The sequence below is a fragment of the Stenella coeruleoalba genome (assembly GCF_951394435.1).
Source record: "Stenella coeruleoalba genome assembly, chromosome: 10".
Taxonomy (NCBI): Eukaryota; Metazoa; Chordata; class Mammalia; order Artiodactyla; family Delphinidae; genus Stenella; species Stenella coeruleoalba.
Genome location: NC_137156.1, coordinates 98,654,704 through 98,671,283, shown reverse-complemented (window position 1 = coordinate 98,671,283; position 16,580 = coordinate 98,654,704). Strand labels below are relative to the sequence as shown.

At 51.0% G+C, this 16,580-nt stretch overlaps 1 protein-coding gene and 1 pseudogene across 2 annotated transcripts in view; one reads left to right on the top strand and one right to left on the bottom strand.

Annotated features, from left to right (window-relative positions):
* Positions 1 to 16,580, top strand: part of ATP2B2 (ATPase plasma membrane Ca2+ transporting 2) — a 402,426-nt gene that overhangs the window by 30,148 nt on the left and 355,698 nt on the right. The window contains exons 2-3 of the mRNA XM_079933858.1: positions 2,861 to 2,930; positions 3,858 to 3,959. The gene's annotated coding sequence lies outside the window, so the exon portion shown is untranslated. The remainder of the gene's footprint in view (positions 1 to 2,860; positions 2,931 to 3,857; positions 3,960 to 16,580) is intronic.
* The window catches only part of LOC307192977 (26S proteasome regulatory subunit 10B-like), an 89,886-nt pseudogene that overhangs the window by 60,293 nt on the left and 13,013 nt on the right, over positions 1 to 16,580 (bottom strand). The window lies entirely within an intron of this gene.

Below are 16,580 nucleotides of genomic sequence, written 5' to 3'. Positions count from 1 at the left end.
GCCTCCCTCTCCCTTTCTCTCTCTGTCTCTCTGTCTCTGTCTCTCTCTCCATTTACGCAGTCTCAGGGCCTCTCCTGTGGACTGTCTGCATGGGCTACTTTGGGCTTCCTCACAGCATGGCAGCCTCAGGGCCACTAGCTGGCTTACATAGCAGCTAAGGGCTCCAAAGGTGACCGTCTAAAGAAACCCAGGTGGAAGCTATAATGCCTTTTAGGACCAAGCCTCAAAGTGAAATAATGTTGTCTCTGCTGAACTCCGTTGGTCAAAACAGTCGGAGAAGCCCACCTAGTTTGAAGGGGAGGGGACATAAACCCCGCTTCTCAATGGGAAGAATGTCAGCGTCACATTATAAGAAGAGCGTGTGGGCTGGGAGATACTGTTGTGGTCCTCTTTGGAAAATACAATCTATCACAGTTTAAGGAACATGCAGACCATCTTGGTTGTACCAAGAGGCGTCAGTTTACCTGGGCTAAGGAATGCCCAGGTGGCTGGTAAAACGGGATTCTGATTGTGTCTGTGAGGTTGTTTCCAGAAGAGATTAGCATTTGAATTGGTGAATTGAGTAAAACAGATTGCCTTCCCCAATGTGGGCGGGCACCAGCCAATCCTTTGAGAGCCCAAATAGAACAAAAAGGCAGGGGGGGCTTCCCTGGTGGCGCAGTGGTTGAGAGTTCCCCTGCTGATGCAGGGGACACGGGTTCATGCCCCGATCCCACATGCCGAGGAGCGGCTGGGCCCGTGAGCCATGGCCGCTGAGCCTGCGCATCTGGAGCAAAGGCAGGGGAAGGGAGAATTCTCTGTCTCTCTCTCTGTCTCTCTGTTTCTCTCTGTCTCTCTCTCTAAGTATATATACATATTTTTCCTACTTCTCAGGAGAACCCTAATATAGGGTCTATGTGGTAGCTTAAGGAATTAAGCTTGCAGAGATTGGGTGGGTTGAGATTATTGGGAGGGATGAATTTGAACTCGGCCTGAAGGCTAAGGGGAACCATGAAGGTTTATGAAACGGGAGTGAGCTTTGCATGGCTTTAGGGGAAGTAAAATTTGGTGCTGCTGGCGGAAAGGGTGAAGGAATGAGGGCCATTTAGGGATGGCAACAGCATCCTATTGTTGACTCAGCTTGTGAGCGTCTATAACCCTTGGGTTGTTTGCTTCTGTGTCTGGGCTCATTCCCCCATTGGTATTGCCTTTTCATCTTTACTAACGTCAAAGTCATTACTTTCCCATCTCCAAGAATTTGGTACTTTGTTTTGCAGGATCATGATTTTCCTCTGGTCAGGAGCACTCTCTGAGGGTTCCCTTCCTTTCTCCCCACGTATTAGCAACTACTCCTAATGCGGCATCAGCAGTTTTGATGAGCTCACTCTAGGTCCCTTTGCCTGGGCCGCGAATCGAGCTAGGCGGGTGCTGGTCCTTATTTCAGGAGGCCTCGTGATGCCTGATGCCAGACTGTGAGCCACCTCCTGTAGAGGGAGCTCCCAGCACTGCCCCTTCCCTGGCTGCCTGACTTGGTAAAACTACTTAACCTGTCTGCAACTCAGTTTCTTTATCTGTACATAGAGATTATAACAGTGCCTTCCCCGTAGAGTCAGGCTGAGGATTTAGCCAGATAAGCCATGAAAAACGCTCGGCTCAGAGCCCTGCCTGTAGTGGCCTCTCCATGAGCATGAGCTGCTGTTACTAAGGTCTGGAGAGGAGCGTCTGTTGCAGGATCAAAAGCTCCAGACAGGGCTTCCCTGGTGGCACAGTGGTTGGGAGTCCACCTGCTGATGCAGGGGACACGGGTTTGTGCCCCGGTCCGGGAAGATCCCACGTGCCGCGGAGCGGCTGGGCCCGTGAGCCATGGCCGCTGAGCCTGCGCGTCCGGAGCCTGTGCTCCGCAACGGGAGAGGCCGCAGCGGTGAGGGGCCCGTGTACCGCAAAAAAAAAAAAAAAAAAAAAAGCTCCAGACAGTAAAGTAGAAAGAGTGCGGCCCCGCCAGCAGAGAATGCGTTCAAAGTCCAGCAGGGCCGTCTGCTAGGAGTGCGACTTTGGGTGAATCACTTCATCCATCCATCTCTCTGTCCATCTGTCCATTCAAAAAGTGTTTCTTGAGTGTCAGTACTTTGCCTGCAAGTGAGTTCTGTGCTGAGGATTCATCGATGGGTAGGGCAATCCCAGCTCCTGCCCTCATGAAGCTTAGTCTCTCAGGGAGGACAGATGCTGAACACGCAGTGACCTGCAGGCTGTGTGTTCATGGTGGAGGAACAAGGCGCTGACCCAGTGGGTCTTGCTTCCCCCACTGCACATTTGGAAATGTCTACAGATGCTTTTGGTTGTAAAGCTTGGGGGGTGCTACTGGCATTTGTGGATAGAGGCTGGGGATGCTGATAAACATCCCATAACACACAGGCAGCCTCCACAACTAAGAATTGTGTAGACCAAATGTCAAAAGTGCCGCCGAGGTTGAGAAAGACTGTGCTGTAGGAATGCATGGCGGGGGGAGGGCCTCAACGAGTGGGGGTGGGTGGGCAGCAGTCAGGGAATGCTCCCTTGAAGAAGTGACATCAGAGACCTCAAGGACGGGTTAGCCAGGTAGTGTGTATGTAGGTGGAAGGGGAGCTCGGAGAGTGGAAGAGTGTTCCTGGCAGAGGGAACAGCATTGCAAAGGCCTGGAGGCAAGAGAGAACAGGGCCCCTGAGGAAAGTTCATTGCTCCTGGGATATAGAGAGTGGAGGGGGTTCAGGGGACAGATAAGATGGCACGTGTGAAGCACATACTACAGGAAGCGCTCGGGGGCCTGAGCGTTTCCCGTGCCTTATCTCACTGAATCCTCACGGCAACCCTCTAAAGTATGTGTTATTGTTTTGCCCTTTTACAGGTGGTTCAGAGAAGTGAGAAGTGGATGGTCATGATGTTTCTGTTGCCATAAAGTCCAGCATCAAACACATGTAAGTTCAGGCACCAAGGAGGGGCTCGTGTTGTGTTTGTTGATTGAGTGAGTGAGTGACAGAATGAATAAACCAAGCACATATCTGGGGGTCCTAAAGTGGAGCTGGGTTAAACAGAAATGACTGTCCCATGGGGCCTGGGAATTGAGGCACAGCCACAACTGTCCTTGAGACAAGCAAGGAAGTGTCCCAGCACCCAGGTGTGCTTCACCTGCAGGGCCCTGGAAGTCCCGGCTTCTCTCATTCCTTCCTCCCCGCTAGATGAAGAACACGTCCCAAAGGCCACCTACATCATCAGCTCGCTGTCCTGTCACATCATCGTGGAAGGATGTGGAATCGGGCTGGCACGATCCGCTTCTCAAAGGCCATATCGTTGCAGGGGGGTCACCTGAGGATGCAGTGACCTACATTGTGCCTTTTGACGACATGGCCTTTGGCATCCTCAGCCACCCAGGAGGAGCTGGCAAAGCGCAGGTTCCCAGACCCCACCCCCGACTCTGGGGGCAGGATGCTCTAGCAGTCTGTAGGTTGTAGATTTTCACCATCTCCCCGGATGACTTTTAGGCTAATGTGTGGGAAATGACACCACGAACCAGCAAAACAGCCAGCCTTTTGGCGGGCAGCCTGCGTCTCACAGAGGTCCCAGCATGTCGTGGGATGGCTGCATCTGCTGAGATCTGACTCTGTGCCAGGATCCAGGCTGAACCCTCACTCAGGGATCCGCAGGACGTGCTCATTTTACAGATGAGGAAACTGAGGCCCAGTGCATTGAAGTACCTAGCCATCCGAGCACGATCTCTGGCTCAAAAAATGAGACCTCATTAAACACAGGTGCTGAAACCTGTTTGTGGCCTGAAGGAGGTAATTTGGTTGAGTTCACCTTGCTGGATGGTGAAATAGCCCAGCTTTTCCTCTTTTTTCCCCCAGGTCATTTACTCAAGAGAAAGTCCTGTGGAGGTTATTGGAATGAGCTTGGGGAGATGGTGTGAAGCCCAACTCCAAGGGAGGAATGGAAGAGTCAGAGGGCAGGTAGGTCAGAAAACTCCAGTGAGGAGCTGGAACAGGGACCCAGCAAGGCTGGCATCCTTTGTCGGGGAGGTGATTGTCTGGGACCTCCGGGCAAAGCCGTCTTGTACCCAAGAAGCAGAGTGATGGCAGTAAGCTTGTGTGTAAACACAGGATAGCTGCAAAGAATGAGCCCACTGGGTTGGGTCCAAGACCCAGAAATGCCTCCAGAAATCCTTGTCTGGCACCAGGCAGTGTGTTGAGAAGGATGCATTGGAGTGGCATTGAGGGCTTTGGGCTGGGGATCCAGAGAGCTGAGTGACTTCCGGTTTGTTCCCTTTGCTGTGTGAGCTTGAATCAACATCCGTCCCTCTCTGAGCCCGTGTTTCCCTGTATGATGTTGGGTTTGAACCAACTGCTCTCTAAGGGTCTTCTTGTTCTAGACTAAATCCTTAACCTCAGGGCCTGACACAGAATAGCTGCTCAGTAAATCTGCGTTGAATAAGTGGATGTGCTTCTCCTCCTCCTTTGTTGGAACCGAGGTTGGCGTGGTATTCCACTCCTTCTGCCCACTCCTTCCCCACACATACAGACCTTCAGTGGTCAAGTGCTTTCTCTAGCGCCTGTGTGCAGCCTGTTTGACCCTCTGTCCTCCAGGCCACACCATCTGGCTGAGTGCCCCAGCTTCTTACTGCCCCTCCCTCCCTCCCTCCCGCCACCTGCAGCTTGTCCCTTTTGACCAAGCCCCCTGCAGTGCAGCCAGCGGGGTCTCCCTAGGACGCAGTCAGAACCAGCACATCCCTCTTCCCAAACCCCAGCTGCCCACGGCCTGCCCACTGGCGCCTCTCCCCAGTGACCCCACATTTGGCCCCAAATCGCCTTTCAGTCTGGTGCCCACCATTCTCTCAAAGCCTGGCCCCTTGGAGCTTCACAGCTCACCTGAGGAAGCTGGGAAGAGCAGGGTAGGATGAGGCCACCTCACTGTGGGCCCACGTCTCCAGTAACTCGTGGCTCTGCGATTGACTGGTCTGCAGATACACGTACGGTGCCTCGGCAGCTCCACCCGTGATGCAGGACACATCACAATGTTATAACTGATGACCCATGGGTGAGGGTGACGGGGCAGGTGCAGGGAGCACCAATGTTGGGCCCTTTTTTTTTTTTAATATTTATTTATTTGGTTGCACCGGGTCTTAGTTGTGGCTCGCCGGTTCCTCAGTTGTGGCATGTGAACTCCCAGGCGCGGCATGCATACGGGATCTACTTCTCCGGCCAGGGACAGAACCCGCCCCCCGCACTGGGAGCGCGAGTCTTAACCACTGCGCCACCAGGGAAGTCCCTAATGGGCCCTTTTGTGGTCAACCCGAAGACGACAGAGCGTAGATCTGCGGGCAGAGCAGCCAGTGGGGAGCTCAGCCCTGTTTGTTGCGGCTGCTTCACTGACGAGTTATGTGGCCGCGTGAATCACTCAGCCTCTCTTAACCTCAGTGTCCCCATCTGCACGTGGGGCTGGTGCGACTCACCCCTCTCGGGGTTGCTGGGAGGATTGCCCAAGATAATGGGCCTGAGGTATGCGGGTGCTTTGCCTGTGCTGGACTCTGTTGTGGGGCGTCACCACGGAGGGCTGGCCCCCGTCCAGAGCCCGTGATCTCTGAATCCTTCCGCTTTCAGCTGCTCCCCATAATGGCCTGCGTGGCGAGGCTGCGTTTCCGATTTTGGCTCGAGGCAAGCATCGATCTGGGGTGTGCTTTGTGAGGGTGGATGAGTGGACACCCAGCCACTCTCCAGATTGGATCTTGGCCTTTAAATGATTAATGTGTTCAGGCTGCAAATAGTACCGTATGTCCCAGTGCCTCCGGGATGCTTGGGGAAAAGTCCGGTCCCCCTCAGCACTTTGGAACAGGAGGCCCGAGGCCAGAATGTGGTTCTCTTTGCTAAATTTAGGGCTGGGCACTCCTTCGTGTCAATAGGACGCTGCAGTGTTGGAGGTGGGGCCTGTCCTCTCTTCTGTTCAGGTGCGTTTGTGGTTTTGTTTCCTTCTTGGTGGACTGGAAGGAAGCCTGGGTTAGGAATTGAGATGTGGACTTGGGTTTTCACAGTCTGTTCAACTGGTTGTGTGACTTCTCCAAGTTCTGTCTTCCCGCTTGCAGAATGGAGACATCAGTCTCGCCCTGGAAAAGCTCTTTGGGAACTAGGAAGCAAGCACAGGGCAGGCACTTCTGGGTTTGGTGGTAGACTCTGTGCACTGAGTAAAAATGGCATGGGGCCATCTACATCTACATGCTCTCATGCCCACAGAGGGGGCATAATGGGATGTCATTTAGCTCCGAGCTCATGCTTGTCCCTGAGCCCAGGGCAGAGCCTCTGGGTCTCAAAGATGCTCCCCTTCCTGTCTTCATCCCTTGGTACCCACAACAGGCCCAGCACATAGTAGGCGTTCAGAAAAATGGTCATTGGATAGATGAGGGCACTGCTGCGGTGGTGAAGGCTGATTACCCACCCATCCCCACGAGGAAAATGCACTGCGTGAAAACATCCCAAATACACCAAATCTTGCTTGTAGGCGCCCCCCCGTCCTATGATCCTCTGAGGGCAGGGACAGTGGTGCGGAATTCCATTCTATTCATTTAATTTAGATGCTCACCCTAGCTCTACCCACAGAAGCATCCATTAGAGCGAGCAATGCCTGGAAGGTCTTTGTATGAGGACAGAGCTGACAGGTGCGGACTGGTAGGAACACGGTGCCCTTGCCACCTCCAGGGCTGCAACTGTCACCTCAAAATCTTGGAACAACCAGACCCCTGCGTTCAGGGTCTTTCCCTCTAGTCTGGCTCACTGGTTTGCAAACTTGACTGGACCTAAGAGTAACCCACACGGAGTTCTGCTTTCTAGACCATTGCAACAGTTAGGATTATCCAAGGACAGTTGGAGACTGGGTCACACGCCCATCCCAGGCCCCGTCTCCCCTGCCACTGCGTTAGGCACGATTCTGCTGTGTACACACCCTTTGATCACTGCTGTAACCTTGGCACCTGGCGCCATGCTTGGCATGTATCATGTACGATAACTGCCCAATAAATGTTGCTTGGTTTACCTGGTATATTAATTAATGAAGCAGAAGAACCTCTGACATCTCAGTGGCTTCATATTAAAAAGGTGTATTTCTTGCTCATGCAAAGTCTCTTCCCCATCTGGTGACTCTGGGACCTCATGGTTCTGTCATCTCCACTGTGGCCCCACAAGTGTCCTGTGGCACAGAGGGAAGAGGAGGGGAGCAGGGCGTCAGCTTTTCTCTCTTTCAGCCCAGAAATGCGTATATCCCCGTGGCTCGTCTGCCAGGGCTGGTCGCACAGCCCCAAGTCAATGGCAAGGAGGGCGGGCAAATGGAGGGAGCCCCCTGGGCTCTTAGGAGCCTCCCCACTGCTGCACCACAGCCGAGACTCCACCCGCAGATGGCCCTTTATGGTCCAGCTCAGGCTCACCGGGCAGCTGAGCGTGCCTGGCACCGTCCGAGGCTTTGGCGGCTCCTCCCTCACACCCTCCTCCAGCACCGCAGGGACGGAGAAATGAGTAACTCCACTCGGCAGGTGAGGAAACTGTGGCTCAGTGTGGTTGACCACTTGTCCAAGGTCACACGGCCACCAAGGAGCAAAACCAGGACTCAAACACAGATGTGTTTCTTAACTCCAACCCCAGTGCTTTCTCCACCTTGGTCCAGATGTCCTGTGGGCACAAGCGTCCCGGGGATTCAAGGCAAAGAAGGGATGAAACCTGAGACTCTTCGGGAACATGGGTCGGGAGAGACGGGGGGAGGGCCAGATGGGGGTGGGCAGCGGCCAGAGGACTACGTGTACCGCCAGCTTCACATCGTGTTGTCCGGGAAGGAGGCCCAGGACTGGGGAAAACAGCTCCTTGCACGATGAGAGGTGAAGAAAGGAGGTGCCTTACAAATGTGACTCAATGTACTGGACGCTCCGGAGAGTCGTTTAGATTTGGCCTCATCTTTGAGCAATGAGGACTGTCTCCGAATGCCCTCAGGTTTTGTATTGAAAGGCACATTTCCTCCACCCCACAGAGAACTTGTTATGCAGAGGGATTTTTTTCCCCCATCAACTTCTTTTTTGGTCTAGTTGAATGCCAGAGGGGATAATAAATATATACAGTAGGAAGCAAAACAAAAAAAAAAAAGAGAGAGGGGAGGCCTCACTTTTCAACAAACTACCTTCAACAAGTACGTTCAGACTTGTTGACAGGTCTTTCTCTGCTCCGCACAAACCTTTAAGAGGCTCTGTTCTGAAAACAATAACGACAGTTTGGAGACATGGAGCAATGGAGTCGGGGAAGGGATGATCCATTTTTATCTGGGGGAGCCCTGTCCGTAGTCCCGATCACATCCTCTCTTCTGGTGGGTGTTAGCCGTGGTCAACAGCCGCCCTGCCCAGGCCTGTCTGGAAGCCTGGGGAGTCAGCTCTGTTAAGCAGCTCTGCTGAGTGACTCAAGGAAGACCATTCGGTCACCAGGCAGCTCTGACTGTGAGAACGTTCACCTTCCTACTGACTCCACATCTGCCTCCCTGGCCCTAGACTTACACCCCCTAGTTCTGCCCCGTTCGTCTTTCCCGGGACAATCTACAGGGGCACCTGTTTGATCAAATTTCTCACTTAGTGTATATAAAGTAGGTCGTTGATGTGGTTCGCAGAACCTGAAGCCTTGAACATCAAGACTTTTCAGGTTGTGTTACATCAGGTCGTAGGTGGCAGCCATCGCCAGGGAAGTGTGGAAGCCCGGAGGACAGGACTTAGGTCCTGCAGCCACACACGTGGCCTCGGTGTGCATGTGTGCTGGTTGTGGAGGGGGCGTGGAGTGGCAGAAGCTCTCCCAGAAATGCATCGCTCTCACTCTGATCATGTCGTAGCCTGCTTAAGCCCACCCACCGCTCCTGACACCCTCGGGATGGAATCCAGCCATCCTCATGGGACTTCTGAGGCCTCTCCTGAGGGGAAATGGTGCTTCATCTCCCGTTATACAAGCTCCCACTTCATCCTGCAAACGCTGAGTTGCTCGAGTCGCCTCCACGCACCGCACTCCCTCCCCTCCTGCTGTTCCTGCTGCCTGGCGCACCCTTCCACCCACTCGTTCGTGTGCACACGGCCCTGTGCAACTCCTACTTCTCACCCAAGATTGAACTCCAGCTCTCCTCCTTCCAGAAACCTCTTGGGTCGTCCTGGCCTAAGGTAGCATACTTTATCCGTCCTGGCTGGTCTCAGTCTCGCTTGGGCCTGTGAGCTCTGGACCTGGAGGAGAGGATTTCCTTCCAAGCAGCATGGGGCCCAGTTCCCAGGAGCTCAGCAGACAGGTAATGATGCAGTGAAGCCCGCACATCCCCCACGGTAGCTCACGTCTCAGATTCCATCATGCAAGTCCACAGAAATACAGGATTTGGTCCCTGGCAGCTCTCAAGCTCAGGAGACTGCTGAGTCCACAGTCAACAGAAAGATGCCTGTTTTGGGTAGAAAGTACAGGAAGAAGGCCAAGAGGACAGAGGCCATCAGGACTCATTCTCTTCTGATTTGCTTTTCTTGAAAGGATAGAACAGTATTAAAGGAAAATAATTAAAACGAGACAAAACCCCAAACTGTTTTGTTCTCTATCTTTTCTCCTCGTTCTTCACATTTATACATAATTTTATGTGGTTGTAATCAAGGTGTTGGTAAACTTTGCATTTCCCCTCCTAAGGTTTTCCCCCAGGGGGCCTAGCCTCAGGCTCCACCCCAGGGAGATGGGGTGGGGTATTTCACCATCTGCGGCAGCCCCTTTCCCGAGCCCTCCCCTCCTAGAGCTTGGGCTCTGGCCCTGTTCCAGGCCTTGCCCCAACTCCTCCTCTCTCCACCCTGCCCCTGACACCCCAATACCATCACCCTGGCTTTATCCTAAGGGGGAGGGACTCGGTACATGCGGAGCATGCTCAGTGTGTTACCAGGAAAAGCCCATGTTGTGCTCACAACAGCCCTGCAAGGTAAGCACGATTTCCCCTGCCTGCAGGTGTGGAAACGGAGGCTCGGAGGGGAGGCGTCTTGCCCACCAAGCAGGCCTTCTCACTCTGAGGCCTGGGCCCTCGGCTCCCCCTGAATCAGCGGATCCCACGTTCCTGCTCCAACCACGTGGCCGGTACCTGGTTCTCGCCCAACAAACTGGACCGACCAGATGTCTGACGCCCATGAGGGCCCAGTTGTCCGGTTCAGGGGTGAGACGGGTCCTACTCCTGAAGTCCCTGTTTCACGAGAGCCAGGAGAGTCTAGGCTGAGCGCACAGACGGGACCATTATGCCGCTTACAGGCTATAACCTGGCAAGTGTCTCAAGCTCTCCATGTTTCAGTTTCCTCATCTGTGACATGGGATCTTGTGAGGATTAAATGAGTTGATAAAAGCAAGCCACTTAAAACAGTGCCTGGCACACTACCAGGGCTACATAGTTGCCATTTATCATTGTCATTATGCTAATTATTATCTCTCTGACTGTGACATGTCATTTCTAGGCAGAATGTGCTCACGCCTCCCCCATTGGACTGTCTGTGACTTTTTTTTTTTTTATTAGGGGGTTGAGGTCTCACAGGCCATGAAGTCTTCCTGATAGATAACATTTATTGCAGCTTTACTATGTGTCAAGCCTTTTGTATCCGCGTCTAACAACCACCCTGCAAAACAGGTATTATTACCACCAGTTTTCAGTTAAGAAAACGGAGGATCAGCCTCCCACGCTGGCCAGAGGCAGAGCCCGGAATCAAACCAGGGTGATCTGGTGTCAGAGCCCTGAATCTCTCTTTCATCCCCCACACTTCCACTGGAAGATGCAGTGTTCACGCTGGCCTCTCGTCCTTGGGGCTTCTTTCTGATGGGAGTGCAGTTCTCACTCTGATGACATGCCGCCCTCTTCAGCAAGGAGCAGCGGCTTTGGGCCGCAGGGGGTGGACTTGATTTTCCAGATTGTCACTGCTGTTGGCCACAAGAGGCTGGGAAGACCAGGACCCTGTCCCCTGAGTCCTCAGGACAGGTCACCGTGTTGGCCACAGCACTCCTCCCCAGGTCTCTGGAAAGTTCTCTTGGGGAAGCTGGAGCCGAGACGCTTTCTCTATCCTCCCTCCTTTTGCCTTCTTCATTCATCACCAAGTATGTTTTGAGTCCTACTATGTGCCAGGCCCTGAGATAAGTGGAGTAGTGCGTGCAAAGGCCCTGTGGTGGGAGGGAGTTAGGTGTGTTGGGAAACAGAGAGGAGGTCAGCGTGAGCTGAAGCTGGGGAAGTGGGAGATGAGTGCGGAGAGGTGGGCGGTGGCCAGAGCTTGGTGGCTTCCTCTGCCCTGTGGGGAATTGAGGTTGTATTCTAAACGTGGATGCCCTCGGTTGTTCTGAGGCTGTGAGACCCAGTGTGCACTTCTTGGTGGCCCCACCCACACCTACTCCACCCACCAGGATCCCTCCGTTCTTGTTCTCTCCATCCCCTTAGCTACTCAAGCTAGAACTGCAGAGTCATCTTCAACTCTGCTCTCGCCCTCACCGTCTGTTGTCTTATCCACATCCCCTTCTAGAAGTTTCTCAAACCCATCCCTTATTATCCAGCCCTGGGCCCCTGCTTTGGGTTCAGGTCAGGGTCAGTTTCTCTCCCCTCTGCATGACCTTGCTGTAGCCATTCCCCTTCAGCTGTCTTCAACCTCCAGCGGCTCCCCTGGAATCCATCCTTCACACATGCCCTCAAACTAAAATCAGGCTGTGTTATTCCCCACCTGCAGAACCTTCCACGGCTCCGCACAGTCTAAGCTGTGCCCTGCAGTGTGGCAGCCCCTAGCCACAGGTGGCATTTAGATGTACGTTAACTAACGTGAAATAAAATTTTCAATGCACTTCCTCAGTCCCATGAGCCACATCTCAAGTGCACAGGAGCCATGTGAGGCTACCGTATTGGAACGCACAGATACAGAATGCTTCCTCACTGCCAGAAGTTCTGTTGCACAGCACTGGGCTTTGACAAGCTAAAATCCAAGCTGGTTAGCCTGGTATTTAAGGCCTTAAACAATCTGGCCCCAAATAGCCTGTTCTGGTTCATTTCCCACCAGCCCCTCCTGTGCACACTCAGTTCCAGCCACATCACACAACTCTACAATGCCCAGTCACACTTGTGTTAGTGTCTTGTGTATCCTTCTAGGATTATGCAAACACATGCAGATATGTATGGTGTGTGTACATATGTGTGCCTGCGTGTCCATTTTCTTGTTTCTCCTCTTTTCTTATACAAAATATAGAGTACTAAAGTTCCTTTTGGAACTTTGATGAAAATGTTATAAAGTTTAGATTATGGCGATGGTTGTGCAACTCTTAAAGATACTAAAAGCCATTGAATCATCACTTTAAACAGATAAACCTTATGGTAAGCAAATTATATCTCAACAAATCCATTTTTTCTTACGAGTGCTACATTTACTGATACAGACTGTTTTGTATCTTGCTCTTTTCATTTCACAGTTTAGCCTGGAACTCTCTTCCAATGACTGTATACAGAGCTTCCTCATTCTTTATGTAGCTGCAGATTATTGCATTGTGTAAATGTTTCATTGTTATTTACCACGGCTCCAGCTGACAGACACTTGGGGTCATTCCAGCCCTTTGCTGCTCTGGACAATGCTATAGAAGTAACATGTTCCCTGTGTGGGCTGGTGTATCCGTAGGACAGATTTCTACAAGTGGATTGCTGGGTCAAAGGGTAGCTGTATTTGTCATTTTGACAGATTGTGCAAACCTCTCTCCAGAGGGTTGTACTGATTTGCCCTCCCACTGGCAATGTACGAGAGTATTTGCTCCCCCAACCTTCGCCTACAGCTTGCGTCAGACTTTTGAATGGTTTATCAGTGCAGTTTTAAATTAAAATTTTCTTATGAGGGAGATTGAGCAGATTTTCATATGTTTAAGAGCCCTTTGGGTTTATTTGGGGGGAATTGCCTATTCATGTCCTTTGCCCATTTCCATTACGTTGCTGGTCTTTTCCATCTTGATTTCTAGAAGCACTTTATATATTGTGGCAATCGACCCTTTGTCCATGATGTAAGATACACTTTTTTCCCCCAATTTGTCATTTGCCTCTTGTAATTTCATTTATGTATTTTCCCCCACATAGAAATGGGAAAGATTTTTTTATCTTGTTAAATTCAACACTCTTATCTTTTCTGACTTTTGGATTTTGGATGATAGAAAGACCTTACCCACTCCAAAGTATTAAAGGAGTTTGCCCAAGCTTTATATTGATAATTTATGGGTTCATGTTTTTGTTATTAAGTTAGAATTTCAATCTTCTTGATCCATTTGGCATACAGTATAGGGTATGGATCTAATCATATCTTTTCCCAAATGATTGCCCATTCGTCCCAGTGCCATTTATTAATAAGTCCATTTGAACCCCACTGATTCGAGATGTTGCCTTTATCGTATACCAGCTTCCTATATGGATTTGAGCCTATTCCTGGACTTTCTATTCTGTTCTGTTGTTACACCTGCCTCTTTATTTGCCAGTGTCACAGTGGTTTAATGACTGAGGTTTTACGGTATAAATCCAACTTAAATCCACCTCCTCATGATGCTTTCCAAGATATCCTTAAACAAATGGGACTTCCTGTCTCCTCTGATCTTAATGTACTGTATGTCTCTGACCCCCAACAGATTGCAAGCTCCTTAAAAGCAGGGCCTTGTCTTCTATAACTGCCCACCCAAGGTGCTTGGGGTGGGGCCTGGCACAGGTCAGGCCACTGACACCCACATTCGTCCCTCTTGTCACAGTGATTGCCTTTGAGCATACAGGGCTGTAGTTTCTGGACATCACATTTTTCCTTGTTTGAAAAGCAAGACACAATTTCCCTGTCTCCAGCCTTCTGGCATTTCTCCCAGAGTCCTCCCAGATGTCTCAGGACCTGGGCTGGTGACTCTGCAGTGAACTTGGGTGTCTTTTTAGGACTGGATGCTCCTCTTTGGACCCTGGACACTCAAGAGCTCCCGGGGGCTAGCCTTTCCTTTCTCCTTTCGGACTTTGGCCCATGGACCCAGCCCTTCTGTATCCAGTGGGAAGTTCCCTCCCTTTGTGGTGAAAGTGGGGTTGGAATCCTGTTTTTCTTTCTTCTGTCAGCATGACAAGGAGGGCACTTTGCCCTGCTTTTGGAGTCTACCCTGCACTGAAAAGTGTGCGATGGAAAAAAGCCTTTTCTGTTGAGCCTAGAGATGCTTCCTTAAGTCTGGGCCAGTTCATGACTATCTGCTCTTTTTAAACATCAGGCCACTGTAAGGGCTGTGCACCCTAGTTAAACGTTTTGCAGCCTATCCTCCACATGAGCCCCTGCACCAGGTGCCAGGGGCACAGTGATGCCCCATCTGCCCAGGGAGAGCTGAATTTCCAGCAGGGCACCTGCACAGACATAGAAAACACCAACGGCATGGTGTTCAATATGACAGCGTGTGCACTGGGGGGCTTTTTTGGTCCCCAGGCCCCTTTCCTGATGTAGAGGTTAGCACGGCGTGGCATTTTCTCAAGCTGGGGTGGCCTTGAGCCTGTCTAGTGCAGCTCACCCCCACATTTTACCCATGACAACACTGAGCCCCAAGGAAGTGACAGCACCCCAGGTCCCCAGCAAGTCAGACTCCAGGCTGAGAACTGCGGCCCGAGCCTATGTCACTGATCTTCCACCAACCTCACAGTTTTCTCTCTCTACCTCCCTCCCAACCAAACCAGCTCCACGGCCAGGCACCATAAACCTCACAAACATCTCTTAATTCCCTGTATTTCCCACACACAAGATCCAAGGCAGCATCATCTCTCACCTGGATCATTTCAGTGCCTCTGCTTCCCCCTCTGGTCCTCAGGGAAGCCAATGGAATCCTATAAAAATGCTGTTTTGATCAGGTCACCTTATTGCTTAAGAACTCTCAGTGGCTCTCTATTGCTTTTTTAAAAAATTCCTTAAACTCTTTATTTTGAAATAATTGTAGATTTGCATGCAATTTCAAGAAATCATAGAGGTTCCACGTACCTTTTGAAACCCAGTTTCCCCCTATGGCACTATCTTGAATCACTGTTCTTGTGCCTTTTAAGATAAAGATGGAGATTGTTATTCTAGTTTGACCCTGGAGTCAGAGAGATCTGGGTTCAAATTCTGACTTCACCACTCACTGGGCGACCTTGACAAGTTATTTTGCCTTTCTGAGCTTCAGGGTTTTGGGGGTATAAGATTTATAATAAAAATACTCACCTCAAAGAGTTGCTTGAGTCTTAATGAGATAATACATACAAAGAGCTTAAAACAGAGACTGACATATTGATTGGCATTCGATAAATGGGAGAATGGCTTGGAATGGTCTGGCCCCTGCCTACCTCTTCCTGCTCACAATCCTTCTTGCTCTCTCTGCTCCAGTCACACTTAACTTCTTTCTGATTCTTACTCTTGTCCTTCTCCTACCCCACCCCAGGACCTTTGCAATGCTGTTCACGTTCCTTCTCTCATAGTGCAGTGTGTTTTATTTTCCCTTACAAGTAGTGATTTTAGCATGTCAATGTCTAGTGATATTTGGGGTTTTTTGTTATTATTCTTCTCCACTAGACTACGAGTCCACAAAAGTCAAGATAATGTTTGTTTTGCTCACCAAAGTATCCCCAGCACCTCGCAGAGGGTCTGGCACTGAGGAGGGACCCATACGTATTTCTCATCTGAGTCAATGAGCAAACGGCAGGGGTGGGTGGGAAGAGAAGGTGATGGTGGGGATGGTGGTGACGATTTTATTAGCAAACATTTATTGAATGGCTATTGTGTGCCTCACAGTACGCTTGACACTGTGTGAACTCTCTCATTTAATTCACTTACATTTAAAATAACCTCCATCATTCTCTACCCAGGTTTATTTTTTCCTTGGCTTTTTATCACTGCCTGATATTATATGTTTATTTAGTATCTGATTTCCTCAATAAGGTAAACTTCATGAGCTCAGAAATTTAGTTTTGTTCCCTGCTGTGTCCCTAGAGCGTAGAACAGTGCCTGGTACATGGTAGGCACTCAATGAATATTTGTGGAATGAATGAATGATCGCATGAAATCTGTGAGGCAGGTACAATTATGACCCCACCCTCATTTTAAACATGAGGAGATGGAGGCTTGGAGAAGTTAAGTACCTGGTCCAGGTGAAGGCCAGAACTGGGGCTTGAACCTGAGTCCTCTGACTGCAAAGCCCCTAAGTTTAACTGTGATGCTCTCCTGCTTTGGGTTCCCCCAAACAGACACTGAGACCAGGATTCAAGCTTAAGTAGCTCATGTGGGAGGTGATTCCAGGAAACCAGGAGGGGCGAGGGAAGTGAGACAGGGAAGGGAAGAGAAGGAGGCCAGCAAAGGGTCATCATCAAGCTGCTTGCCCTTGGGACTGCTGGAGCTGACTCCCACCAAGGTGGTCTGGTTGCTGCTAGAGACCAGCAAGCTCAGAGTTATCCTGCCCAGTGGGCGGGGGAGCTGGAGAACTCACACCCCAGCTCCCATCAGCCACTAGCTGAGGGCTGCTCCTGGGAGGAATGACTCTCTAGCCTTGCCCCACGGATGGGCTGATGCTCCCCCGGTCAGACAGAATTTCTTG